The sequence below is a fragment of the Gopherus flavomarginatus genome, chromosome 1 (assembly GCF_025201925.1).
Source record: "Gopherus flavomarginatus isolate rGopFla2 chromosome 1, rGopFla2.mat.asm, whole genome shotgun sequence".
Lineage (NCBI taxonomy): Eukaryota > Metazoa > Chordata > Testudines > Testudinidae > Gopherus > Gopherus flavomarginatus.
In genome coordinates, this window is record NC_066617.1 from 40,880,550 (window position 1) to 40,908,181 (window position 27,632).

Consider the following 27,632-nt stretch of genomic DNA (forward strand, 5'->3'; position numbering starts at 1 on the left):
AGGCTTGGCTACACTGGAGAGTTGCAGCGCTGGTGGTGGCTTTACAGCGCTGCACCTCACTCACCGTCCACTCTTGCAAGGCACATATAGCGCTGTATCTCCCTGGCTACAGCGCAGGCTGTACTCCACCTCGGCCTGGGGAATAAGGACTGCAGCGCTGGTGATGCAGCGCTACTCTACCAGTGTGGCTACCAAAAGCGCTGTTATTGGCCTCCAGAGGTATTCGGAGGTATCCCAGAATGCCTGTTCAGCCACTCTGCTTATCAGTTCAAACTCTACTGCCCTGGCCTCAGGTGACCTGCCCTTTAAATGCCCTGGGAATTTTAAAAATCCCCTTCTTGTTTGCTCAGCCAGGTGTGGAGTGCAATCCGTGAATCTTTCCAGGTGACCATGCCTCCACGTGCCAAACGAGCCCCAGCATGGAGCAATGGTGAGTTGCTGGACCTCATCAGTGTTTAGGGGGAGGAAGCTGTGCAGTTCCAGCTGCGCTCCAACCGTAGGAATTACGATACCTATGGGCAGATATCAAGGGCCATGCTGGAAAGGGGCCATGACCGGGATGCGCTGCAATGCAGGGTTAAAGTGAAGGAGCTGCGGAGTGCCTATTGCAAAGCCCGTGAGGGAAACCGCCGCTCCGGCACTGCCCCCACGACCTGCCGTTTTTACAAAGAGCTGGATGCGATACTTAGGGGTGACCTCACCACCAATCCGAGGACACTTCAGAGCGGGGGGGGGGATGAGGGGGAGGAGAAAACCGAGAGTGAGGGTACTGGGGTGGGGGGAGATACACTGGAGTCCCTGGAGGTATGCAGCCAGGAGCTTTTCTCAAGCCAGGAGGAAGGTAGCCAGTCGCAGTAGCCGGTGCTTGGTGGAGGACAAACAGAGGAGCGGGTTCCCAGTAAGCGGCTTTTATTTTCAGGATGGAAATTTTTCAAGATAGGAGGGAGGGTTAGGGCTGCATGCATGCATGCCTAGATGCGGAATAGTGCATTGATGTGGTCTATCACGTTGCGGTAATCGGCCTCGGTAATCTCTTCAAAAGTTTCAGCCAGAGCGTGGGCAATGCACTTGCGTAAGTTTATTGGGAGACCCACTGTGGTCCCTGTCCCAGTCAGGCTAACGCGTCCGCACCACTGTGCTGCGAGGGGTGGGGGGACCATTGCAAGACACAGGCAAGCTGCATAGGGGCCAGGGCGGAATCCGCATTGCTGTAGAAGAGCCTCCCACTCTTCCCAGGTGACCCGCAGCAGCGAGATATCTTCCAGGATTAACTCCTGTGAAAAAATGTTGGGATAGTTTTCAGTGTAGGTGCCCCCTGCAGCTGTTTGCTTTCCCCAATGCACAGAAACCTCGAGGACAGTACAGCCCTGAAGCAATCAGTCCCCCTTATTCACCATTTCGGGGCTCCTGGGGGTTATGTGCACCCTCTTTGGTATGGGAAAATTATGCTATTGTAAAGATTGTAAACTCCTTCACTATGTGGGAATAACTGTCTGGTATAAACAATGCTGCCACTGTTAAGTGGTGCCTTTTTTGCCTTTCCACAAGCAACCTTGAGATGTCAGCTGCCCGTGTTATCAACAGCTCAAAGACTCCAAAACCTCCGGAAGAAGCCGTGAAAAAGCAAAGAAGACATGCTGCAAGCAGTTATGGATCACTCTGTCACAGAGAATCAAAAAGTGCAGGACTAGAGGGAAAGGGAAAGCAGGATTCGCCAGAAAAACGCAGCGGCAGGAAGGAAAGCACAAAGCAGCTGATAAGCATCCTGGCGCGCCAAGTGGACTCTATCCAGGTACTCATAGCCATGCAGGCAGAGCACTACCGCACTGGCCCCCACCTCCCCGTCCCAAAGCTCTTTCCCTTGTGCCCCAATGTCAGCTCAAATTCCCCTTCCCCAGCATCCAGGTTCTTACCATCACCAGCTGCCTCCAACACCTGTACATTCACCAGCCAGCCCTGAGAACTACGACCCTTACCCTCTGCACTCAACCCCCATCACCATGCAGTATAGGCATCCTGAAGTGCAGCAGTCATTGCACAGCACTCCAGATAGGACATAGTCAAACCTGTGACTGTACAGTTCCCCACCCCACTCCCCTGCCCTTTTAGGTTCCCAAAATGTTGTGTGTCTGTCATAAAGTTATTTTCTTTTCAATAAATGAATTCTTGGCTTTGAAAACAGTCTTTATTATTGTAGAAAGTCAAAGATACCTTAGCCCAGGAAAGAAACAGGCACTGCAAATCAGCTTAGGAAACACAGATTCCTGCTAATGTTGTAACTGCTGCACTTCACTCCTGCACAAGGCACCAAACATTACTGTTGGTTTTCAGCCTCAAATTCCTCCCTCAAGGCATCCCTAATCCTTGCAGCCCTGTGCTGGGCCTCTCTAGTAGCCCTGCTCTCTGGCTGTGCAAATTCAGCCTCCAGGCGTTGAACCTCGGAGGTCCATGCCTGACTGAATCTTTCACCCTTCCCTTCACAAATATTATGGAGGGTACAGCACACGGATATAACTGTGGGGATGCTGCTTTCCCTCAAGTCTAGCTTCCCATACAGAGATCGCCAGCGCCCCTTTAAACAGCCAAAAGCACGCTCCACAGTCATTTGGCACCAGCTCAGCCTGTAGTTGAACTGGTCCTTGCTCCTGTCAAGCTTCCCTGTATACGGTTTCATGAGCCAAGGCATTAACGGATAAGCGGGGTCTCCAAGGATCACAACGGACATTTCGATATCCTCTACTGTGATCTTCCGGTCTGGGAAAAAAGTCCCTGCCTGCAGCTTCCTGAACAGGCTAGTGTTCCAAAAGATGCGTGCATCATACACCTTTCCGGGCCAGCCTGTGTTAATGGCAATGAAACGCTCATGGTGATCCACAAGCGCCTGGAGAACCATAGAGAAATACCCCTTCCGATTAACGTACTCGGAAGCGAGGTGGGGTGGTGCCAGAATACGAATATGCGTCCCATCTATCTCCCCTCCATAGTTAGGGAAACCCATTTGTGCAAAGCCATCCACAATGTCCTGCACATTCCCCAGAGTCACGGTTCTTCTTAGCAGGATGTGATTAATGGCCCTGCAAACTTGCATCAACAAGATTCCATCGGTCGACTTTCCCACTCCAAACTGGTTCCTGACCAATCAGTAGCTGTCTGGAGTTGCCAGCTTCCAGACTGCAATAGCCACCCGCTTCTCCAGCAGCAGGATAGCTCTCAATCTCGTGTCCTTGCGCCACAAGATGGGGGTGAGCTCCTCACACAGTCCCATGAAAGTGCCTTTTCTCATCCAAAAGTTCTGCAGCCACTGCTTGTCATCCCAGACTTCCATGACGATGTGATCCCACCACTCAGTGCTTGTTTCCTGAGCCCAAAAGCGGGCATTCCACAGTGCTGAGCATTTCCGTGAATGCCAGAAGCAATTTAGTGTCATATGCGTCAGGTGACTCGCTATCATTGTCGGACTCCTCATCACTTTGGATCTTAAGGAATAGCTCAACTGCCAAACGTGATGTGCTGGGGAAACTCGTCAGCATACTCCTCAGCAGTTCGAGCTCCATTTCCCACAGAAATTGCGATGCACAGAAACTGTTGAGAGAGTCAAGATGGCGCCAAACATGGACGGAAAAACAGGGATTGCTGGGATGTGAAGCGATGCATCACGGGGCGTTGGGACAGGAAGCAGAATGACCCGCAACCTCCGCCCCCTTCCCACAACCCACGGCGCCAAAATGGGAGGAGGTGCTCTGTGGGATAGCTGCCCATAATGCACCACTCCCAACAGCGCTGCAAATGCTGCAAATGTGGCACACTGCAGCGCTGGTAGCTGTCAGTGTCGCCACACTGCTGCGCTTTCCCTACACAGCTGTACAAAAACAGCTTTAACTCCCAGCGTTGCACATCTGCAAGTGTAGCCAAACTTAGTAGTTCTGCAATTTCAAATTTGAGTTACGTCAGAACTCTTGGGTGAATACCATCTGGTCCTGTTGTGCAGTTAACATACGAATTCCTGGCTCAGACCTGTAATCTAAAACAACATTACTGTTCATCTCTCCAACTTTGATGTGATTTAATGTAATCCCTATAGAAGGTGTAACACTGAAGTCCTACAATATAATAACCTGATGGATTATTATCCTTTGTGACTATGTACCACTGGAATTAAATTCCAGGTTTGAGAAAATCTAGAGCTGTCCTGAAATCCAAGCAAAGCTGGACAATCCACTGTTCTGTTTATTTCCATATATAATAGCCTCATACAGTCTACTCATTTGTATGGAAGGATCATTTGAGTCCTCTTATCAAGTCCTCTGGATGCTTGTTCTGATTAATTCAAGCAGCATTGATTTATTACATGAAAAACCTCCTATTCCAACAGTACAAAGAATCAATCTTTTGCCAACCTACCCTGCTGGTGCATTTACTTTCCCTGCACAAAGTTTTCTGCAGATATTTTTCAACTTCATCAAATGATAGGGAAAAGAGTTTACTGCAAGCTTCAGCACATGCTTAGAGCTGACTGATAATTGGCTTAAGGGGACAGAACAATTTTCCTTTTTATGCCAGAGAATCTGGGTTAGTATAGATTTATATATGTGTAATTTTTGTACACGAGTGACAGCAGAAGCTCCAGCTATCAAGTTAAAAACTTGAGTGCCCAATTAGTCAGTAATTTTGAGAAGTTTCACTCCACTTTCTATATGTTGCCACAATTTTACTTTTCTGAAAATGTCTGTACTAAGCAAAAATGTCACAGCATTTGAAGAGTCTGGGCAAGTTGCTCCACGTGGCAATGTGAAGATCAACGCTGAGGTCACAGCAGCTCCCTGAGCCACTGGATCTGGAAGAAAGTTATTCAATCCCAACACACAGCCCTTTCTTCTTCCTCCCATTACTCTTTTCCTTAGTGCTCTGTCTCCCAAACCTTCCTTTTTCCTTTGAAGTTGGGAAAGCCAAAGGTTACTAGTAAACACATCACACCACAGACTGAGCACCAGTGTTCTAGAGCAGTGTTTCTCAACCTATTTATCACTATGCGACCCACAAAATGTTACCTGATACATGTGAGGACCATCCCTCTTATCCCATGACTGTCTACTTCAGTTAAGAGCCTTTGATGAAGGACCTTGTCATAGGCTTTGTGAAAGTCCAACTACACTGGATCACCCTTATCCACGTGTTTGTTTACACTCTCAAAGAATTTTAATAAATTAGTGAGGCACAATTTCCCCTTACAAAAGCCTTGTTGACTCTTCCCTAATCCACCATTTTAATCTACATTTCTGATAATTCTGTTCTTCACCACAGTTCCCACCAATTTGCCTGGTACTGACGTTAAGCTTACCAGCTTGTAATTACAGGATTGCCTATGAAGCTTTTTTTTTTTTATTGGCATTACATTAGCTATCTGCCAATCATCTGGTACCGAGACTGATTTAAGCAATACATTATATCTCACAGTCAGTAGTTCCGCAATTTCAAATTTGAGTTACTGCTGCAGGTTGAGAACCACAGTGCCCCGCAATTAACCACCTCCACAAACCACTATGCCCAGTGCCCTCCACCCAGAGACCCCTCCACAGAGTGGGGTGAGGAGCAGAGAGCCCGGCGTAGGATAGGGGGTAGGAACCCCAACCCCGCAGTGCGCAGAGCCAGGGGGCAGCCAGGACCCTGACCCTGGACCCCACCACAACTCTGGACCCTCTGTCGCGGGGCCGGGCAGCAGCCAGGACCCCAAAACCTTGGACTCCACCGTGCGAAGCCGTGTGGCAGCCGGCAGCCTGGAGCCCGAGCCAACTGTGCTAGGCCGGGCAACAGCCGGCAGCCTGGAGCCCTCTGCCCACTGGCAGCCCAGAGCCCGCAGTGCGGAGCCAGCGGCATCCAGCTTCCTGCAGCCCGGATCCTGCTGCACAGAGCCTGTAGCCAGCAGCCTGTAGCCAGCGGCAGCCCGCAGCCTGGACCCCCCAGAGCCCACCATGCAGCAGGGCAGCTAGGAACCTGGATCCTGCAGCCTTTAGCACACAGCTGAGCTGGGCCGCAGCTTTGTGCTAATTGGACCATATGCAGGGCATGGTTTGAGAACCACTCTTCTAGAAAGATATTTTGATTAACCAAGAGCTCTCCCTGAGTTTCCAGACACTTGCTATAAAACACCCTATCTTGTTGACAACCGCAAATGTCTTGTCAACTTCTCTCTACTGTTTTCTTTTTTACAAATATTGGCACTCAACTGGGACTCAGGAAACCTGTACTCTATTCCCAACTGAGCCATTGGCTTGCTGGGTGATCTTGGGCCCATTTCACCTCCTTGAGTCTCAGTTTTTCTATCTGTACAACAGGGAAATGATGCTTACATTATTTTTAAAGCACTGAGATCTACTGATGAAAAGCGCTGCATTAAGAACTAGGTATCATAAATAGATAATACCATCATAGATATGAGTAAGTGCAGGATAGATACAATAGGTAGTACTGTCCTAAAAGATGGACTTCTTGCAAAGCAAGTGTCAGGTAGTGCTTTGCAGTCTTCCTGTCTCTTCTAGACCTAGGTTTATTTGGCATTTATGCAATAAATGTCAGAGGAACATGCTTGTGTACCTTGCAGCAATGTCAACAGCAGAACATTCAGCCAGGAAAGCCTAAACCATTGTCTATTTTAAGTTACTGCACCCATCGTTAAGAAAGTAATACTTCCCCAAAAAATAAACAGAAGCCTTCACAGACTGGTAAGAAATGATTAGATGGACTCTTATATTTAGTGAGAAAGAGGGTATTCCAAAAGGAACCACATAACCCTTTTTGTTTCCATAAAATGGGTCAGAAGTTTAAAATAATTTAAAATATCTTATCTTAATATTTTCTTTGCTACATTGTATTATTTTTCAGTTCACATAACTGATGCTGACTTTCCCTCAAAATGATTTCTATGCCAGTTGTTTGTGGAAACTGTCCAGTGAAAAGTGGAATGTGTGAAGACATACTTATTTTCTAAAATTTACATCCTAGCATCTTTAGCTCCTTCGCCATATCTCCTTTCATACAGCATAAAGCAAAAATTAGGCATTAGCTTTATCTTCAATAGCCTAGTAAATCTGCAGTTAATTTTATAATTAGAATGGCTTTTTCAGTAACACAATTGTTTTTATGGTGTAGAAGTCAAAATACCTATCAAAAAGTAAAATGACTTGTAACTGCAAACTTCTTTCAAACTGCATAGTTTAAGAGTTCACTCACATTCAACAATGGGCATGGTTGCTGGTTTGAGTTCCTATCCCAAAGCAGTGTGTCGTGCTCTACAGATATGAAGACATTGGATTGCTTGCAGTCTAAGTTATAGATAGACACATTCGCGCCCAAATGGCGTATGTTAATCCTTAGGTAACAGCTTGAGATACTTCCCTTTACTACATTTTCAGAGGTTTGCACAGAACCTAGCCACACAGATTCCACTAAAGTCACTGACTTGCTTTGACTATGAAGGGGTACCTAATATGTGCACACTCTAAAAGGCTGAGTTATATAAAATAATACATATTAAGGAATACAATTTTCACACTCATGATTTGTCAAGAGAAACGTCATGACTGACCACTAGGTTACAAGCCAGGAATTCCACAATACTAATTCTTCCTCTACCACTGATTCAGTCTGTGGCTTTAGAAAAGTCACGGTGTCCCTAGGCCAAGTTTTCCTACAATCTACACTGGTGCAGATACCTTTGCAGAGGGCCATTGGTGGTTTAAATGCCACAGAAGAAGATGCAGCAACATCCACAGGCAGGCAACACATCTCCCACTTTGGGCAGCACAGGCCTGGAAAGGGACAAGACCAAGGACTCCTCCCATTTTCTCTTCATGCACAGCTTCTATGAATCCCTGGTGAAACAAAGCTGTTGTCCCCTAGCAGAGCAACCATGGGAAGGTGATGGTGAAAGTACTGCCTGCCCTTCTTTAAATGGGTGAATATTCCAGGGTATAAGAGGCTAGACTCATAAGGAGTTTCAGATTGCACCTCCTTATGCCAGAGAGGATGAACCGGGCCCCTTGTCTTCTCAGTGTCTCCATCTGTGAAATGGGGATGATAGTAATTATTTATTTCTAACAGTTAACTAACAGGCCTCAAACAGGTAAATTGCTACAGATGTGCTAAGTTCTATCTTCATTGTCATGAATACTTCAGAGTATCTTCTTAGTAGCCAGAGGATCATCCCGCCTCATGCTCCAATGGCTACTGCCACACTTTCTTTTTTTTTTAATCTTTGTTGAGGATAAACAAACAGAATAATTCACTGGTCTCAGTCTCATCTTTCAGAGCCATGTGGAACAAATTTTCTAAAGGCAACTCCCTTGCTTTCCCAACTTACTTTACCAGTTTTCAGCACAATCAGCAATGACCCACACATTCATATTCCACCCAAAGATATGTTGAGTGTTTTCTACCCAGATCATTTGTCTATGTGGAAAAAAAAAATCCAACAGGGAACAGGAAATTCCCTGTTATTCTTCCTATGGGTTTTCAGTTGACTCTTCCATTGGTAGGTGGGGTTTGTCCCTCTACCAAATAAGCAGGATGTTCAGTAGATACACTGAAATCCCCAGGTTGTTGGAACTGAAGACTAAAGTTCTTCAGAGAATGTTTCTCCTGAAACCACGTCCCACCCACCTAAATGCACATTCCACAGCTCAAACTGCACTAACATCCCTGTTGATTCCCTCTTTGTTTCTCAGATGAGGTTAATGCACCCTCACCCCTTTCACTCACAGCCTAACCCATCCCCAGGTGGATTTCCAGAGTCTGGGCAGAGGGGGAAAGAGAAGTAAGATGCCACCACAACAGCTTAATACCTTCAGTGACTTCTTGCTGGGTGCCCACTAGTTTTGGGGTCTTCTGCCAGCAGTCAGGGAGGGGATAGTTTGGCCACAGATTGCTCCAGTGCTTCACTCCATTACTATGTCAGGTGTCCTCCAACATTGGCACTCCTCCACATCAGCTTCATCTCCTATTCCAGCTGGTATCACTTGCAAGGCAGACAGTATAACAGCAGACAAGCAAAACAACTCTGACTTCAGAAGCTGCCGTTCAGGTCTGCTCCCAAAAACAAGGAACAAACTGTGATGGATCTCAAGCCAAAACAAAATATAAAATATACATTTCATATTTAAAATGAAAAATAGATCATCAAGCAGCAAGAAGTGCTGACAGAGCAGTGTCTCACATTCATTTTAGTACAGAAGAAATTAAATAAAACCACACCAAGACCTTCTGGGGCGGGGGGGAACAAACCACCAAATCTTGGAAACTTGCCAAACAGCTTTTCACTTTTTAATTTTGACTTGTACCAGCCTGCTATGCTGAAGAGAATGCATAGGTAAGGAAGAGTCATACTGCTGGAGGTTGTTTTTTAGGGACTTTTTCCCCTTCTCTTTTCATTTTGGTGATAAAATTCAAAAGCTAATAAAATCAGACAGATTATAGCAGCATTGATGAATGGCCACGTCTGGATTTCCTGTCTGGAGACTAGAGCAGAGAAAGAGATGAGGGAGACAGTCAGAGAAAGAAAAGAAACATCCAGCAGATGGATTATGTCTGGCTGCTCCCTTTATTAATACTGATCTGTATCAGAGCAGTGATGAACACAGGGAAGCACTCAGAAATACTAATGGTTTCACCCTTTAAGTACTAATTTCTAGCCTTCTATCCCGTTTAAGATTGAAAGTGCTCTCTGATCTTGTCATTGATGGAAATGGTTATAATGAAGAGGCTGGGTTTTGGGAAGAAAGAGTATACTAGATTTAATGAAAAATATTGAAATCAGCTTTAGATACAGAAAAGTTGTGCACTAGAATCATAGAACATTGGAGCAAACTATGTTACCCTGAAGCAATTTATATTATTTTTAATGCAGTTTCAAAAATCCTTAAAATCTAACCATTTTTTAAAATCTTGACACTTAAGAACTTATCAGAATTGCTGTTTTGATTAAACACATGGATACATTTAAAACATAAAAGATGAGCTGTGTTAGGATTCAAATATACAGAAGCACAATTAAACTAGCACATGTGCTTCACTGAAGCTAAGGTTATTTCAGCATTATCATGGTAAATTTCTATCAAAATTTTACATGTTAACTCCTAAGTATTACACTTTGGCATATCTGCAGATACTAAACAGGAGATGCTTTGCAGAATCCAAAATTTCTGCAGGTTAAATATATTCTAAAACACAAATACATTGTCATGTTTTTAAACCAATATCATTTATTAGTTATAAAACTAGACAAGCATTTAAATCAAAAGTGTTACCACAAATAGCACTAAAGTCCTTCCAACTGGAGTATTTCCCAGTTGTTTAATTTGAAATTGCTCATTCAATTTTACTTTTTCACACACAAAAGCTGGGTTTTTTGGGGGGGAGGAAGGGTTTGCATGCATTACTTAGGCATGCAGATGTTTACATTTAGATCTTCTGCATAAGTATTCAGTCACCAGAGCTGATTTTCAGAGCTGCAAAACATATTACAAAAGGAAGGGAGCTCTGGTTTGATGGCAAGATGTAGGCCTGATTTGTTGTGCAGTCCTGACTTTAATTTAGGATTGTGGAGTTAGCAGTTGTCAAAGATTGAACTGTTTGATGGGGAAGAGGGTGTGGAAGAAGAAATTGCCCCCATGTCCTCATATAAAACTGGTGAAAAAAACATTCTCGCTTAACTAACTAATCTAGTTTTTTGACTACGTCAAAACAGAGCAAATGATAGATTCCTCCTCAACTACTCAGAGAGACAGAACAACAGCTAAACATCATCCAGAATTTTTCCCATCTGCATTTCTCTAGTTTGATACCTTCCAAACTGAAAGGTGGCTGCAAACCCATGCTATTTTCCCCAGCTATCAGGACAATCTCATTTCCTAGCCTGGACCTGGAAGGCCCAGCTGGGTGGGTTTCAGGTCTGTCTTTACTGAGCCACAAAAAAAGCAAGTGAGCTGAGCATGTAAAAGTGAAAATATAATTCCTCTCTCTGTGGGTCAGTCTGAATGTGCAGACACTACAGGCCACATTCTTAGGTGGTCTAAATCAGTATTGATCCACTGACTGCGATGTAGTGACACTTATGCACCCCAGCTGAGAATCTGGCCCTGGGTTCCAAATAGCAGGACACCATAAAATGCATAAGGAAGCACAAGGAGCTCAAAGCTGATCTAGGAGAGGGGGGCCTGAGGGAGAAGGAGAGTGGAAAGGTCTCTCCCATTGGCTTCCATGAAGAGCATTTCCTTCAGAGAAGGAGGGAGGGCAATGACATAAGCACCTTGTAGCCAAAACCTGCATCTGCTGATCCTGAACATAATAGAACATTGTTCTGAGTGGGAGTTGAGAACTTCTGAAAATCTGGGCCTCAGCTGGTAGTGCCAGTGCTGTAAAAGGTGTGAAGGGAGAAAACAGGGATGACATTGTAAAGTTTGTAAAAGTAGCAAAAAGTCCTGTGGCACCTTATAGACTAACAAACGTTTTGGAGCATGAGCTTTCGTGGGTGAATACCCACTTCCTCGGATGCAGTCATCGGATGCAAAATCTGATGCATCCAACGAAGTGAGTATTCACCCACAAAAGCTCATGTTCCAAAACGTCTGTTAGTCTATAAGGTGCCACAGGATTCTTTGCTGCTTTTACAGATCCAGACTAACACGGCTACCCCTCTGATATTGTAAAGTTTGTGCACTAACATCTTCTCTCTTTCCAGATAGTAGATAGCCAGGGCCCTGTTGGAGTGGGCTTTAATTCTCAATGTTCAGGAACATCTGCAGCCCTATAAGCCTCCATCCTGGACATAGGACCTGACTATTTGGTTCAAAGCATCTCTCAAGGGCAAATCTGCCCCCATTCCTATGTCTGCAAATAGTCCTGACTATTGGAGAACTGGTATAATGCAACTGTGGTGGGAAGGGAAATGGGAAAATATTGCTGTTTGCAACCATGCATACTATAGAATTCAGTTCTACAGGGTTTCTCTGTGCACAGGCCCATGGCAGGAAGATCCACTACTAGAAATGTTGTCTGAATGGTAACATGAGTGGAAGCTCAATAGCTCTGTGAACTTCTGAGAATTCCTTCAGTTGCTGTGCCAGCCATGGCTATTGAAACTTAGCATGAGAATTTGCCCCTTAGAATGTAAGTCACATGTTTGGATTTGCATAATTCTGGAAAGCTCAGTCAACCTTACTGCAAAGTTTTTCTTCAGTAAATTTAATTAACCAAGCTTAGGCATGGGCTTAGCATGGGTCAGCAGCACACTTCGTGCACCATACCTTCACTGGGTGAGTCACCTCTTTACTCTACTCCAGCGTAAACATTAGGTTTACCTTCCGATCTTAATATTTAAATGACATTTTCCCCAGTAATTGTAATCTCTGTGCTGACTGACTGACTTCAAAATCACACCAGAAGAAAAATGGTCTAGTAATTAAAAGCTCAGGTCTAAAAACTAAAAACCAAAAACATCTCAGTTATCTTCTTGGCTCTGATACAGGATTTCCAGTATGGGTTTGAGAAAAGCACTTTCTCTCTGTCTCAGTTCCTCCTTCTGCAAAAATCGGGGGATTAATAATAGAGCTAGTCAAATTACTTTAAGTCGCAGCTGCAGAAACTATCGGAAGCCTGCATCCCAAGAAAGGGGAAAAAAACATAGGCAGGAGTTGTAGACCAAGCTGGATGAGCAAGCACCTCAGAGAGGTGATTAAGAAAAAGCAGAAAGCCTACAAGGAGTGGAAGAAGGGTGGGATTAGCAAGGACAGAGGTCAGAACATGTAGGGATAAAGTGAGAAAGGCTAAAAGCCATGTATAGTTGGACCTTGCAAAGGGAATTAAAACCAATAGTAAAAGGTTCTATAGCCATATAAATAAGAAGAAAACAAAGAAAGAAGAAGTGGGACCGCTAAACACTGAGGATGGAATGGAGGTTAAGGATAACCTAGGCATGGCTCAATATCTAAACAAGTACTTTGCCTCAGTCTTTACTAAGGCTAATGAGGATCTTAGGGATAATGGAAGGATGACAAACGGGAATGAGGATATGGAGGTGGATATTACCACATCTGAGGTAAAAGCCAAACTTGAACAGCTTATTGGGACAAAATCGGAGGGCCCAGACAATCTTCATCCAAGAATATTAAAGGAACTGGCGCATGAAATTGCAAGCCCATTAAAAGAATTTTTAATGAATCGGTAAACTCAGGGGTTGTACCGTACAACTGGAGAATTGCTAACATAGTTCCTATCTTTAAGAAAGGGAAAAAAAGTGATCCGAGTAACTATAGGCCTGTTAGTTTGACATCTGTAGTATGTAAGGTCTTGGAAAAAATTTTGAAGGAGAAAGTAGTTAAGGACATTGAGGTCAATGGTAATTGGGACAAATTACAACATGGTTTTACTAAAGGTAGATCGTACCAAACCAACCTGATCTCCTTTTTTGAGAAGGTGACAGACTATTTAGACAAAGGAAATGCAGTAGATCTAATTTACCTCAATTTCAGTAAGGCATTTGACACGGTTCCACATGGGGAATTATTAGTTAAATTGGAAAAGATGGGGATCAATATGAAAATTGAAAGATGGATAAGGAACTGGTTAAAGGGGAGACTCCAAAGGGTCATACTGAAGGGTGAACTGTCAGGCTGGAAGGAGGTTACTAGTGGAGTTCCTCAAGGATCAGTTTTGGGACCAATCTTATTTAACCTTTTTATTACTGACCTTGGCACAAAAAGCGGGAATGTGCTAATAAAGTTTGCGGATGACACAAAGCTGGGGGGTATTGCTAACACAGAGAAGGACCGGGATATCATACAGGAAGATCTGGATGACCTTGTAAACTGGAGTAATAGTAATAGGATGAAATTTAATAGTGAAAAGTGCAAGGTCATGCACTTAGGGATTAATAATAAGAATTTTAGATATACATTGGGGACACATCAGTTGGAAGCAACAGAGGAGGAGAAGGACCTTGGAGTATTGGTTGATCACAGGATGACTATGAGCCGCCAATGTGATATGGCCGTTAAAAAAGCTAATGCAGTTTTAGGATGCATCAGGCGAGATATTTCCAGCAAAGATAAGGAGGTGTTGCGTACCGTTATATAAGGCACTGGTGAGACCTCATCTGGAATACTGTGTGCAGTTCTGGTCTCCCATGTTTAAGAAGGATGAATTCAAACTGGAACAGGTTCAGAGACGGGCTACTAGGATGATCCGAGGAATGGAAAACCTGCCTTATGAAATGAGACTCAAAGAGCTTGGCTTGTTTAGCCTAGCCAAAAGAAGGCTGAGGGGGGATATGCTTGGTCTTTATAAATATATCAGAGGGATTAATATTAGGGAGGGAGAGGAATTATTTAAGCTTAGTACCAATGTAGACACAAGAACAAATGGATATAAACTGGACACTAGGAAGTTTAGACTTGAAATTAGACGAAGGTTTCTAACCATTAGAGGAGTGAAGTTCTGGAACAGTCTCCCAAGGGAAGTAGTGGGGACAAAAGACATATCTGGCTTTAAGATTAAGCTTGATAAGTTTACGGAAGGGATGGTATGATGGGATAGCTTAATTTTGGCAACTGATCTTTGATTATCAGCAGATAAGTATGCCCAGTGGTCTGTGATGGGATGTTGGATGGGATGAGATCTGAGTTACTGCAGAGAATTCTTTCTTGAGTGCTAGCTGGTGAGTGTTGCCCACATGCTCAGGGTTTAGCTGATCGCCATATTTGGGGTTGGGAAGGAACTTTCCTCCAGGGCAGATTGGTAGAGGCCCTGGAGGCTTTTTGCCTTCCTCTGCAGTGTGGGGCATGGGTTACTTGCTGGTGAATTCTCTGCAGCTTGAGGTCTTCAAACCACAATTTGAAGACTTCAATAACTCGGACATAGGTTAGGGGTTTGTTATAGAAGTGGATGGGTAGCGTTCTGTGGCCTGCTTTGTGCAGGAGGTCAGACTAGATGATCATATTGGTCCCTTCTGACCCTAAAGTCTATGAGTCTATGAGATTTTCTGATGAAATCGTTTCATCAAAAAGTGCTGATTCGTCAAACCCCAAGTATTTTGTGTAAACATCTCATATTTAATTAAACAAAAACAGTTTTCCATGGGAAACCTAACAGCTTGCCAGGTTGCTAGGGAGCCCAGGTTTCCAAGATCCACAGCTCCAGGGAAGCCCAACTGTGCAGGTTGCCCCAGGGCTGGAAAGCCAAGTCTCTGAATCCACAGCGCTGGGGCAGGCAAGCATCCCAGGGGTTCCACAACATCTGCTATGAACCCAGAAGCCTGAAACCAGAAATTGGCTCCTGAACTTGCAACAAGTAACCTGGAATCCCTGAGAACTCCAACTTGAGCCAGAGCTCTCAGGGCCTCTATACTCCCTGCTGCAGAGCCAGGAGCCTGGAAGCCCTAGAACAGGCTCCCAGGGTCTGCATCCCTGGCATGGTCCCACCACCTGGAATGATCCAGCCAAAGAACCCACAGATTCCACACACTGGGACTAGATGCTTCCCAACATAATGGTGACAGAATCTGGCTAAATGAGATCACTAGAGTAAGAACTATTTTTTTGTAATCCTTCCTTTACAATTGGTCACTGAACACTCTTAAAATTAACTTTGTTCATTTAAAGATGCACACCAGTAAATACCAAGATAATCAACCATAATACTTATTTTCTCTCTGTGCCTCACTCTTTTTAGAATTTCTGTGTCAACACAAAGTACAAGATCAGCCTGAGCATTGATATTTTTAGCTAGCATCACAATATCAAAGGACTTTTTACCTTTTTCAATATTCTAGTCTGATTTTAAAGAATACTTCATATGTCAATACATTTAAATCCATCACACAAGAGAATTGTGGGGGAGGCTATAGGTTTAAGTATGGAATTAAGTAAGCTTGATGCATAGAAACAATTTGGGAAGAAAGAATATCTTTCTAAAACATTGCACAACCATTAGCTGACATAGGTATTTTTAAAACAGGTCTACTGATGTGGACAGAATTTGTTAATAACCTTGAATCCAGGATTTATGATCTCTGTCCAAGGATCTGATGCATTTTACAGCTCCTACTGGTATCAGTATTTTTCTAATTCCATAATGTAATATGGAAACTAACTGTCTAGATTCCCCCCTTCTGGATTTCCATTTTCATTCCAACACTTTATTTTAGGAACACTAAGTTCCGTATGTCTCCCCTTGTAAAGTCAGCAGCAAAACAGGACGTGTTTGTATGGATTTCCTCCAGCTGTGTTCTATTTTAATATGGGGTACTATAAAATCTTGAGAATAAAGTTATTCCCTAAACAGTTATTCCAGATATGTATGCCATGAAAACCAATAGCTATGCTAAATATGCAATAATCTCAAAGTAATACTGCCTGGGATGAGTAATCCTCAGAAGGGGTTTGAAGTTAGGTACTCATTATCTAAAACTTATCCCAGTATGTGAACCTCTTTAATCTACAACAATGGGCGGCAGATGTCAAAAGAATAAGAGTTCCTTGGGAGATTTCTTGTACTAGCAGTTCTAGTTGAAGCAGAAAACCAGGAGTGAAATTCTGTCCCCATTGAAGTCAATGGCAAAACTCCCATTGACTTCTTCGGAGCCAGGATTTTATCCGAAAAGTGTAAAAAACTCTTATTCCAACATTTCAGAAAGGTTTGGTACTTTAAAAAACAACTGTAGGTTTGTGGAATTGATGTTTGAGTAAAACTGGTACACTCATTTCTAATTAACAGGAAAGAAACATGATCTAGCAAGGACATATGTAGAGGCATTTTGCTGAACTCACATCCAACTTGTTCTTTGGTGGATGGAAACAGCCTAGTTATTTGTCTCTTGCTTTTTTATAATTCCATTTCTGCAAATCTGAAAATTTCTTAAGGGCTGTATAACCATCTGTGCTTTTTTACTCCTTGACCCCATGGAAGGGCTGGGAGATACTTTGTTTTTAATTGTTCCAGGAATATCCTGTCTCTTTGTTCTGTGTGGTTCACCTCCTCAAGTTATAACTCATCTTTCTAAAAGTTATTTTTGTTATAGGAGACACTGTTGTTTGCCGCCTTTTTCTTGCTACCTAACTGATCACTAACATGGTATACAATGATTGCAACATACTCTACAATCAGCCATACACACATCCGTAAAATATTGGAGGGAACAAGCCCCCACTGAAGACAAGTGAATAAACCAAACCATTTTTTAAGAAAACAACACTCTACAAAAGGTTAGAAAACTTTACAAAAATGGTAGACTGCTAATTTTTAGACCTCTCATCATACAGGAATGCTTTGTCCGTTTCTCTCAAACTTTCCTGTGATGTTTCCCTTTGGAAGAAGACCACCCAGAAAAAAAAAATCACAGAGAATGGTTTTCTTTTCTCAGAACTGGAGGAGGTTGGAGTCCAAAACTGGCTCATTCTGGTTAAAGTTTCAATTGCTTTCTACAGTGTCACTACAGTGGCTTCATAAGAATGGGGCAGAACTCAGACACTGTTCAAGCCACCTACTGCAAAGAATGCAACTGGTAAAGAAAGACCACCCCAGTAAGATGGTACTTGCCACACAGCACTGACTAAACACAATAGTATTGGAGGACGACGCTGATGCTACCACCGCAGAAGATGACAAATCCAATTATATCCTTCTATGAAGATTTCTTTAGTACTTAGAAAAACGGGAACAATTGTAGTGTTTCAACACATTTTTACAGAGTTCAGAGTGCAGCATATGCCCGGTTTATTGGTCTGGATAATTTGGCCCTTTTGTAGTTACAATAATGATGTGCATAGTTCTTTTCCCTTGTGACTCTTTACTGTGGTTGGCATAAAAAAAGCCCACTTCAATTTCTTTTTTCTTCTTTCCCACTAGAGACCTCTTCCTTCCTTGCAACTACACTGTTCACCTGAGTTCTAAATAATCTCATCCTCATCCAACCAATTTTTTTTGTTATGTCTCTCAAAATTATCTACAAGCATGCCTTTGTAACTAACGACATTAACTGGGTTGAGAGCAACAACCGGAAAAAAACCGTAACAAAAATAAATCCAACTAGTACATGAGTGGGTCATTATTTAAAAGTGACATCCAGCATCATTGCCTTCTTGGGTTCAGTCACTAACTCAGCTACACTGCCACTGACAAGTCATTAGAACTCTGAATGTTCCAGACCTAAAAGGTGCAGTGGCCAGCTGCAGACTCCACACTTCTTAAAGCTTCAAACACTGTAACTTCCAGGGGTCATTTTAAATGCAAACCCAGACCCTTTGTCAGTGATATCTAACAGTTTTTTGGATTATATTAATGTACCATTTCAGGCTACCCTATATGTGACCAAAAGTCAGAATATACTAACTTTAGGTTGAACGTAATAGCTCATGAGGGAAGTCAAGAAAGGTAAGCAGACAGGTAACAAGGCAGTGTGGGTCCAATGTGCAGCTTTGGTCACTAAAAAAATAATCCTGCAAAAATGGAAAAGTCAGTCCCCACCAAATAATGATGCCTGGCTTAGTGACATGGCTGACCTCCCACCTAACAAATGACTGGCATTCCACAGAATGGAAATGCCCAAAAAATTCAAAGCAATGTGGGTGACTTTCCAGAAGTCTATGATTGATGTAGACCCTGAAGAAAGATATTTCTTTCCCTCTCCCTTCCCTTTATCCTAACCCTCTCTAATTACTTTGTGTATTATGATAAATCTGGTATTTTGATGTAGTTGTTGTATTTGGAAACATTAATGAAAATTATAAATATAAAATTAAAGAAAGGCAAGCAGAGAGCATAAAGAGGGAGAGGCCTGTAAAAAAAACAGCCCAAAAACCTAGGATTTTCATTGCCTCAGGATAAAAATAATGAGTCAATTGGGTCAAATGGCAAATTCCATATTCATAATATCCTAGCATTCATGGAGCAATGAATGTGGTACAAGGCAGTATGTCGATTTATTAAGGGTGCAATACAATTAGCGGCAGGGGTCCCAGCCACTGAAGCCCTCCGCCTCCCACCGTCCCATAGAGAAAACACAGTGGGGTTCAAGGCCGACAGCCTTCTACTTCCTGCCTCCTTATCAAAGGGGGGAAGAGCCACTTACCCAGTGTTTCTTGGGGAATGACCTATAAACGTAGTGCACATCAATATGGGCTGGGGCCCTCTGCACTCCCCACTCTAGCAGATAGGAACAATGAGGCAGATCTGAGTCTTAGCACTGTCTCCCTCTGACTGCCCCCAGTCTCTTGAGGAGAAGCCTATGAAAGACTCCTGATCTCCCTGGACAGCAGAGCAGAAATGGAGAAAGCAGCAGAGGTGAAGACCTTTACTATCTTGTGACAAAGTTCCTCCTCTACCTTGGTGGATCCTGCGCTTATTGGCAGATTTGCTCACCTCAGTGATCTCCCCCACAGTAGTGATCAACTCCTCCTGTGTCTGATCAGGAGTTGGGAGGTTTGGGGGGAACCTGGGCCCATCCTCTACTCCGGGTTCCAGCCCAGGGCCCTATGGATTTGCAGCTGTCTATAGTGCCTCTTGTAACAGCTGTGTGACAGCTACACCTCCCTGGGCTACTTCCCCATGGCCTCCTCCAAACACCTTCTTTATCCTCACCACAGGATCTTCCTCCTGGTGTCTGATAACGCTTGTACTCCTTAGTCCTCCAGTAGCACACCCTCTCAGTCTCAGCTCCTTGTGTCTCTTGCTCTCAGCTCCTCACACGCACCTCCTCTCCTCTAGCTCCTCCCCATCTGACTGGAGAGAGCTCCTTTTAAAACCCAGGTGCCCTGATTAGCCTGCCTTGATTGGCTGCAAGTGTTCTAATCAGCCTGTCTGCCTTAATTGGTTCTAGCAAGTTCCTGACTACTCTAGTGCAGACCCTGCTCTGGTCACTCAGGGAACAGAAAACTACTCACCCAGTGACCAGGATATTTGCCCTCTACCAGACTCCTGTAAGCCCCAGTGGGCCAGCTTGTACTCTGGGCCCGCCGGGGATATCAGTTGGCGGCTCCTTCACGGAGCCGTGAGCACGGGCGTGTACTTGGCACGGTTCACATCTGTCCCTAGCACCTGCCCTTTCTGTGGTGAGAAGGAGACCTTGGCGCACGTTTATTTGGAGTGCGCCAGGTTGCAGCCCTTGTTCCGGCTCCTCCTGAATATTTTCCTGCGTTTTTGGTTGCACTTTTCCCCTTACCTTTTTATCTACACACTCCCCATCTGTGGCCCCACGAAGTCACGGGATCTCCTTCTCAACCTCCTCTTGGCCCTGGCCAAACTGACCATCTACAACACCAGGGAGAGGAGGTTGGCCGACGGGATTTCCTGCGACTGTAGGGCCTATTTCCGTTCCTCCGTCTGCTCACGCATCCGGGCAGAGTTCCTCTGGGCGGCGTCCACTGGCTTCCTTGACGCCTTCGAGGAGCAGTGGGCGTTGTCTGGGGTTCTCTGCTCGGTGTCCCCATCGGGTTCCCTTCGTTTAGCCCTATGACCTCACTCCCGATCCTGTTTTTTTTCATTAGTTGTCCCCCGTAATTATTTGGTGTCCCAGACCTGTGGGTCCTCCCCTTAGGCTGGGGGGGGCCCTTTAGAAGTGGGCGGGCTTTGCCCGCCCACCCCCACTGGATGCCAATAGGACCAGTATATTTGCCCTCTACCAGACTCCTGTAAGCCCCAGTGGGCCAGCTTGTACTCTGCCCTGGTCCCGAGGCCCGCCGGGGATATCAGTTGGCGGCTCCTTCACGGGGCCGTGAGCACGGGCGTGTATTTGGCATGGTTCACCCCTGTCCTTAGCACCTGCCCTTTCTGTGGTGAGAAGGAGACCTTGACGCACATTTATTTGGAGTGCGCCAGGTTGCAGCCCCTGTTCCGGCTCCTCTTGCATATCTTCTTGCATTTTTGGTTGCACTTTTCCCCTCACCTTTTTATCTACACGCTCCCCATCCGTGGCCCCACAAAGTCACGGGATCTCCTTCTCAACCTCCTCTTGGCCCTGGCCAAACTGGCCATCTACAACACCAGGGAGAGGAGGTTGGCCAGCAGGATTTCCTGCGACTGTAGGGCCTATTTCCATTCCTCCGTCTGTTCACACATCCGGGCAGAGTTCCTCTGGGCAGCATCCACTGGCTCCCTTGACGCCTTTGAGGAGCAGTGGGCGTTGTCCAGGGTTCTCTGCTCGGTGTCCCCATCAGGTTCCCTTCATTTAGCCCTCTGACCTCACTCCCGATCCTGTTTTTTCATTAGTTGTCCCCTGTAATTACTTGGTGTCCCAGACCTGTGGGTCCTCCCCTTAGGCTGGGGGGAGGTCCTTTAGAAGTGGGCGGGCTTTGCCCGCCCACCCCCGCTGGATGCCAATAGGACCAGACTCCTGCACCCCACTGGCCTGAGTCTGTCACAATATCTGGCACACTTTATTAACTTTCATTGTTTTGTTAAAATGGACATAAGTGTTTGGGGGGAAGGGGGCAGAAGCGGTGACTGTACAGGCTAAAGAATGGTCAGAAGGAACAATGGGAATGATTTAAAAAGATTAATACGTTGGAGATGGTTATAAATATGTATAAGCCGAAAAACAGAACACAGGCAGTTTTGGAAATGGATCAGAGCTAAAAAAAAAAGAGTTTAAAGTTTTAAGTTACTGGATTTTGAAGCAGGCAATGGGAGGGAAGGCAAAAAACAGCTGTAACTCCTTAAGGGAAGGATACATAATAAGAGCTAAACAAGTGTAATATTTTCCACACAAAGCCTTGCTTTTCCTTTTGAGCATTGTACGCCACAGAGAGTACATTGTACGCACACACACAGATGTGCATACAGGTTGTTATTTTGTCTTTGTGCTGTCTTTGTTCACTTGCTTACCACACAGGTTTCTTCTACTGGATTTCCACAGCCAAAATAAATTTCAAATCTTGCCTCTACTGTAAGTCCTGTCTTGAAAGCACACTCCACTTTAACAGGATTTTGTAGCTGAGTCGATAAGGTGAACTCAAATTATTCTGGTCTTTGCACATTCATTTCTGGATAAATAACTGGAGAACATGGCAAAGCCTTTTTGCATGGCAACCCCTTTTATCTTCAAGCAAAACCACAAATAGATTATTTATAGATGGGAAGGCAGCCCTCTAAGTAAAGCATAAAGGGCAGAGATTACAGAAGATTGATTTCCACAGCTTGTTACATCCATAAATCTATAACCCAAGTAGGTGCACAGGGGAGAATTCCCTTCTTGAGGTCAGCTGTTTATTTTTGGCACATGCTTACAAACCCCGAGAGAGCAATAGAAGGGCATCAATATGCTACAGTTAGAAAAAGCTGGTACAGAATCATTTTTGAAATACTCCCCCCCACCTCAGTGTTATGAATCAGAATGGATAATTTAGAGGAAAGCTCTATTTCCCACCTACAGCTAAGAAAAAGAATATATGTGAAAATATTTTAAAGGAGTAGGCTATAATTTCTCAGTGTCCTCTATAAATAATTTGTGATTTTACAAAAATCAGCAGAAAACCAGCAGGAAATGTACCAACATCAGCATATGGATCTCAGGTTCTTACCAGCTCCATTTGGAGGATGAAATGCAAACTTTTAGAGCTTTTTCACCTGCTTCCATGAAGTCAAGTTGTGCATTTCTCCCTTTTATCTTTACAGACGTATTAATAGCAATGACACACTGTCAAAACCCCATTAAAATAGATGCAACTTTTATATGTGATGAATATCAGCTCTTTCAGTTTGAACAATATAGTCCTTTCAGTTGTCTGATTCAGAGATTTTAGGTGCATAAAGAGTGAGAATGGAGAGAAGTACAGTAGGTAGGGCTCAGAGTTAGGAATCCTGGGTTCCATTCCAGCATCTGCCCCTGACTCACTTTGGGCATGGATAAACCATGTAACCTCCAAGTCAAACTTACTGCTATCTCTGTGTGTGGCAACAGTTAATGTTGTAAAGCAAGTTTAAAATCCTTTATTAGTATATTTATTCCACTGATGTCAAGCTGAGGGTGCACAGCATCGAACAAACAGGTTATCAGCATTTCACAAGATATAGTTGTACAAGATCAAAATTAATACATGTAAATTCTTAACCATTTTTTTCTTATAGTAGGATTTTTTTTTCATTTTCAATGAAGTTCTTGGCAGACTGCTCTGTGTTCTTGCCTTTCTTTTGATTGTCTCCAGCTGATTATTTTTGTTTATTGCACTCAAATTATTTGAAGGGTAATATACACTCGCTTCTACTCTGTGGGCTGGTGAAGCGTTTCTTAACTGGCACAAAGTGTTTCCTCTTGGCATTCTATTGCACAGCAGTGAAGGTTCTATTATGGAACACCTGGAACACTGCCCCAATCAGCAAAATGAGTAAGTAAAGTAAACTTAAATAGATTTTCCTTCATCCCTATTCTGTGCACACATCACAGCTGTTAATTTTACAGACTAGACTCTGCAGACAAAGGATCCGTACAACAGCAGCTGCTTCAGTGTCCCAGACTTTGTAGTTCAAATTCCAATAGAGAGCTTCAAGTTAGTAGCAGCAGGACTACAGTAAAAGCGTCTATGCAGCTCCAATGCTTACTGTTAAATATTGAGCATAAGCAGAACTAAAGCAAGTTACAATACGCACTAAAAATAATAGCCTAGATCAGTGTTTCCCAAACTTGGGACATTGTTTGTGTAGGGAAAGCCCCTGATGGGACAGGAATGTTTGTTTACCTGCCGCATCCGCAGATCTGGCTGATCACGGCTTCCATTGGCCGCGGTTTGCTGCTCCAGGCCAATGAAAGTTGCTGGAAGCGGCGGCCAGCATGTTCCTCAGCCCGCGCCGCTTCCAGCAGCTCCCATTGGCCTGGAGCGGTGAACCACAGCCAGAGGGAGCCACAATCAGCCAGATCTGCGTACACTGCAGGTAAACAAACCAGCCCGGCCTGCCAGCAACTTTCCCTACACAAGAGGCATCCCAAGTTTGGGAAACACTGGCCTAGATTCATGTCAGCTAGGGCCCACATCTAGGGACTGGAAGTGAGGGGAAGGAGACGGGAGGGAATCATGGTAAAGGTCCTATTTTATTTTAATACTTCTGCTTTTCTCAATTTAAAAAGTATGTGAAGGGAAGATTCTGCAAATGAGCATGGACTGTCTCTGACCGCATATACGTGTATTCAGTTGCCTTTTTATCATAATTAGGCCGACAGTCAGTAGGTTCAGAAAGCCAGGGATTCAAGAGTCTGAAGATCTTGTGCTGTCCTCTCAGTCTTGTTGATCATGCCCAGTGGCAAGTAGGGTGTTCCCAGGGTTGGGAGAAGGGTTCCAGGTCCCAGCTCTGCACTTCTGCAAAAACATCAATCCTCTCTCCTCGGGGGTCAGAGTTAACATCTGAGACAAGAGCCACACTTAACCATAGAACAACACTTTTATTTAACCCAGGTGAAGCCAGAAGTAGATCCAGGTCAGAATCTCCAGCAGGAGTTACACAGACTCCTTTGTCCCTGGCACAGCATACAGCAAAACAGCTTGCCCCCACATGCCTGACTAGACACATACAAGCTCTCTGCTTCATGCCAAGGCAATCCTCCCCTCACACACACACCTTTGGGTCAGTCCAACCTGTTCTTGCATTTGACACTGGCATACGGTGTGAGCTCAGAATGGTGGGTCCTGTTGCATGGTCTCAATCATTCTGTGAGCTTCAGGATAGGCGTTTATAACAGACCCCTTTTGCTAGCCACTGGCTCTCCTTCATGCAGCTCCCTCTCTGCCACAGCTCAGGGCTTCTGCTTCCTATGCCTGGTTCTTCCTTTGTTTCCTATCCAAATTTTCCTGGGCTCCACCCCTCAGCTCATCTCCCATCTGCTCATTCACTCAAATCCTCCCAGCAGTCAGTTAATTTTGTGTTCTGGTTTTAGAGTGGCACTCTCCCCAGCCAATCAGTTTGTGCAGAGCAGTAGGAGGGGACCAAGTTGGGGTGAGGAGAAAGGAAGGGGATGGAGGGAACGAGCTTTCTGCCTAGACCCACACTAGTATCTCACTTATTGACTTTCAACACAATTTGGACTAATTTGTAGTTTTTTGTACTGTGCTTTAAGAGCACATTTTAATTTCTTAGTAACAAAAAAATTAATTTTCCATGCAAACCTACTTTACTGTGATATGTGTTTCATTATCCTATCATATGCCACGCAGAAAAGATATTGCCTCTTTATAGTAGCAAAATGAGGCATTTCTCATTACATGGTTATAAACTCACTAAAGAGGATGTCCACTGATGTCAGTGGAAGTCTTTCCACCAATTTCAGTGGGTGCTGCATCAGACCATAGTCCTCAAACCTCCAAGCAGCTCCAGATGCCTAGAGGAGTCCTCCCGTATTGAGCTCACAGCAGAACTGGGGCCTCAATAAATAACACAGCACTATGAACATAAATGACCAAAGGGGACGTGAATACAAATACAAGAAAAAATTAAAAGGAACAGAACTTTGCCCCAAGCCCAAACTTAATTTTGTTTTGGGTCCTGAAATCAAACTTGTTTTCTCTCCAGGAAAATTCTTTATAAGGGACTACATACTTTATAAGGGCAAACATGCTCAGTGAGGACAAGATTGTGATGCCTTTATTCATTTTGAGTAGAACCTTACTCCTCAAATAGCACTGTTCAAATTAATGAGACTACTTGGAGTAAGGTACTAGTACTCAGTGTGAATAAAAGCCTCAATCTAGTCTTGCATGGCCATGTCTACACTAGGAAAAAGGTGTACTGATCATACATTAGCTGGTCAAGGTAAATCCGAGACTCTCCCTAAAACCTACCTCAGGCAGTTACTACATTAAAATTAGATCTTGCCTTGTCTGCACTAAGATGTTAATATGTTAGTCAACCCACCCTTTTTTCCTTAGTGAGGACAAGGCCAATAAGCAAAGAAATGAAAAGACAAAATCCATACAGGGAATTACTCCAACCTGCACTCATGGGAGTAGGTGGCTGGTTCTTTCCTACCTGATGGTCAATTCTGGAAGTCCATGAACATTTACAGTGGGACAGAGCCCTCAATTTCTAACAAAATTGGAAACATCTTACATGAAACATTCCCAGTGGCGGCATTTTTTTCCAGAACTCTAGCCAGTAATTTTCCAGTCTGGCAACATTTAAATGGTAGCATTTTTAAATAATGTCCATATTTTTAAGAATTCGTTTAAAACTAAAGCTTGTCTGGAAAAAAAAATACTAGAATTCATTATTACTGCTGCACTTTGCACTTAAAGGCAAAACTATTTATTGTTAATTCTGAATGTTGTCAAGTATCTAATAAAAACCATTCCAAGATTACTATATGCATAAAAATGTGGTAAGTCATTATTACTCATGTAATTTCTCTGTGTTAGACTTCCTAAATAAACTCTTAGACAAAGATGTAATTAATTTTAATTGCATAGAGAATATGTTTGAGTTCTAAGTACAGATATAACATGCTGTGCCAGCTCTTTTAGACTGGCTTTCTTCTTCCTCACATATCATTTTGATCACCCTGTTAAGTAGAAGCTCATATGCACAAAGGGAATCATTTTTCTTCAAAATTATTTATTAAAAGATTAATGCACACCTTTATGTCTCCCATAAGCGCAATGTTCCAATATCTGTGCTGCTTTTATTGAGCTGTGCAAGAGCGATCCAAAAATTATTATTTTCTACAGTAATATTTCCAGTGTTATTAAGAAAATCTTTAACATTCAGTGAAGCACCAACCTCATACATGAGCTCCATATAGCACATGGACTCATGCTGAATTTGAAATGGAACAAATCAATCAAAGAAATGCAAAGAAATGCCCAAAAGAAAAACCTACCCTGCTTGGGTGCCCATCGGTTTCCTTACATAGCCTCCTTAATGACAGGTGTTCCGGGAGCAAGAGGTATTGCCTTACTGATACATTGCACTGGTAGTGTATTTCTGGAGGGAAAAGTTAGCAATTACATGCCATTTTTTAATACAGATCCGATATGTAAAATATGCCTATTGGTGTGAAGAGGCTGTTCTTTCTCTGTAGCAAACATAAGCCACTTGTGTTCACTTTCCAGGCCTTTTACAGTCAATCCCCACCCAACTTATCTCTCATTTGCTACTGTTGTCAGTGCTCACCTCCTGTTGACCCATGATGCCAGCTTTCATTGCCGAATTTTTAAATTTTCAAACCAGCACCCTTTTGCTTTTTCCCATGCAGCCTCTCATCCTTGGGAGGCATTCCCTGTAAACATCTGCAGAACTGCCTCGTTATCCACCTTCAAATCCCTTCTCAAAAATCTTCTTTGCCCTGATGCCTACAAAAAACTTGACAACAGTTGAGTTGTTGGTGTGCAGAGACCACAGTTTTACATGCTGACTCATATGGTCATATTTGCTTGTACTCCCCCATCTGTGTGTATTGTGATGGGGCAAGGCCAGATGGCTACAGTGAAGTCCTGAGAAACAGGTATGTTAGCCCCAGGCTAAACAAATCCCTAGGACCTTGGTAACCAAATGGCAGTTGCTCCAGGTTAATCAAGGCACCTGGGGCCAATTAAGATCTTTCTAGAAGGCAGTGGAGATAGCTACTTTAATTAGAACACCTGCAGCCAATCAAGGCAGGTTAATCAGGGCAC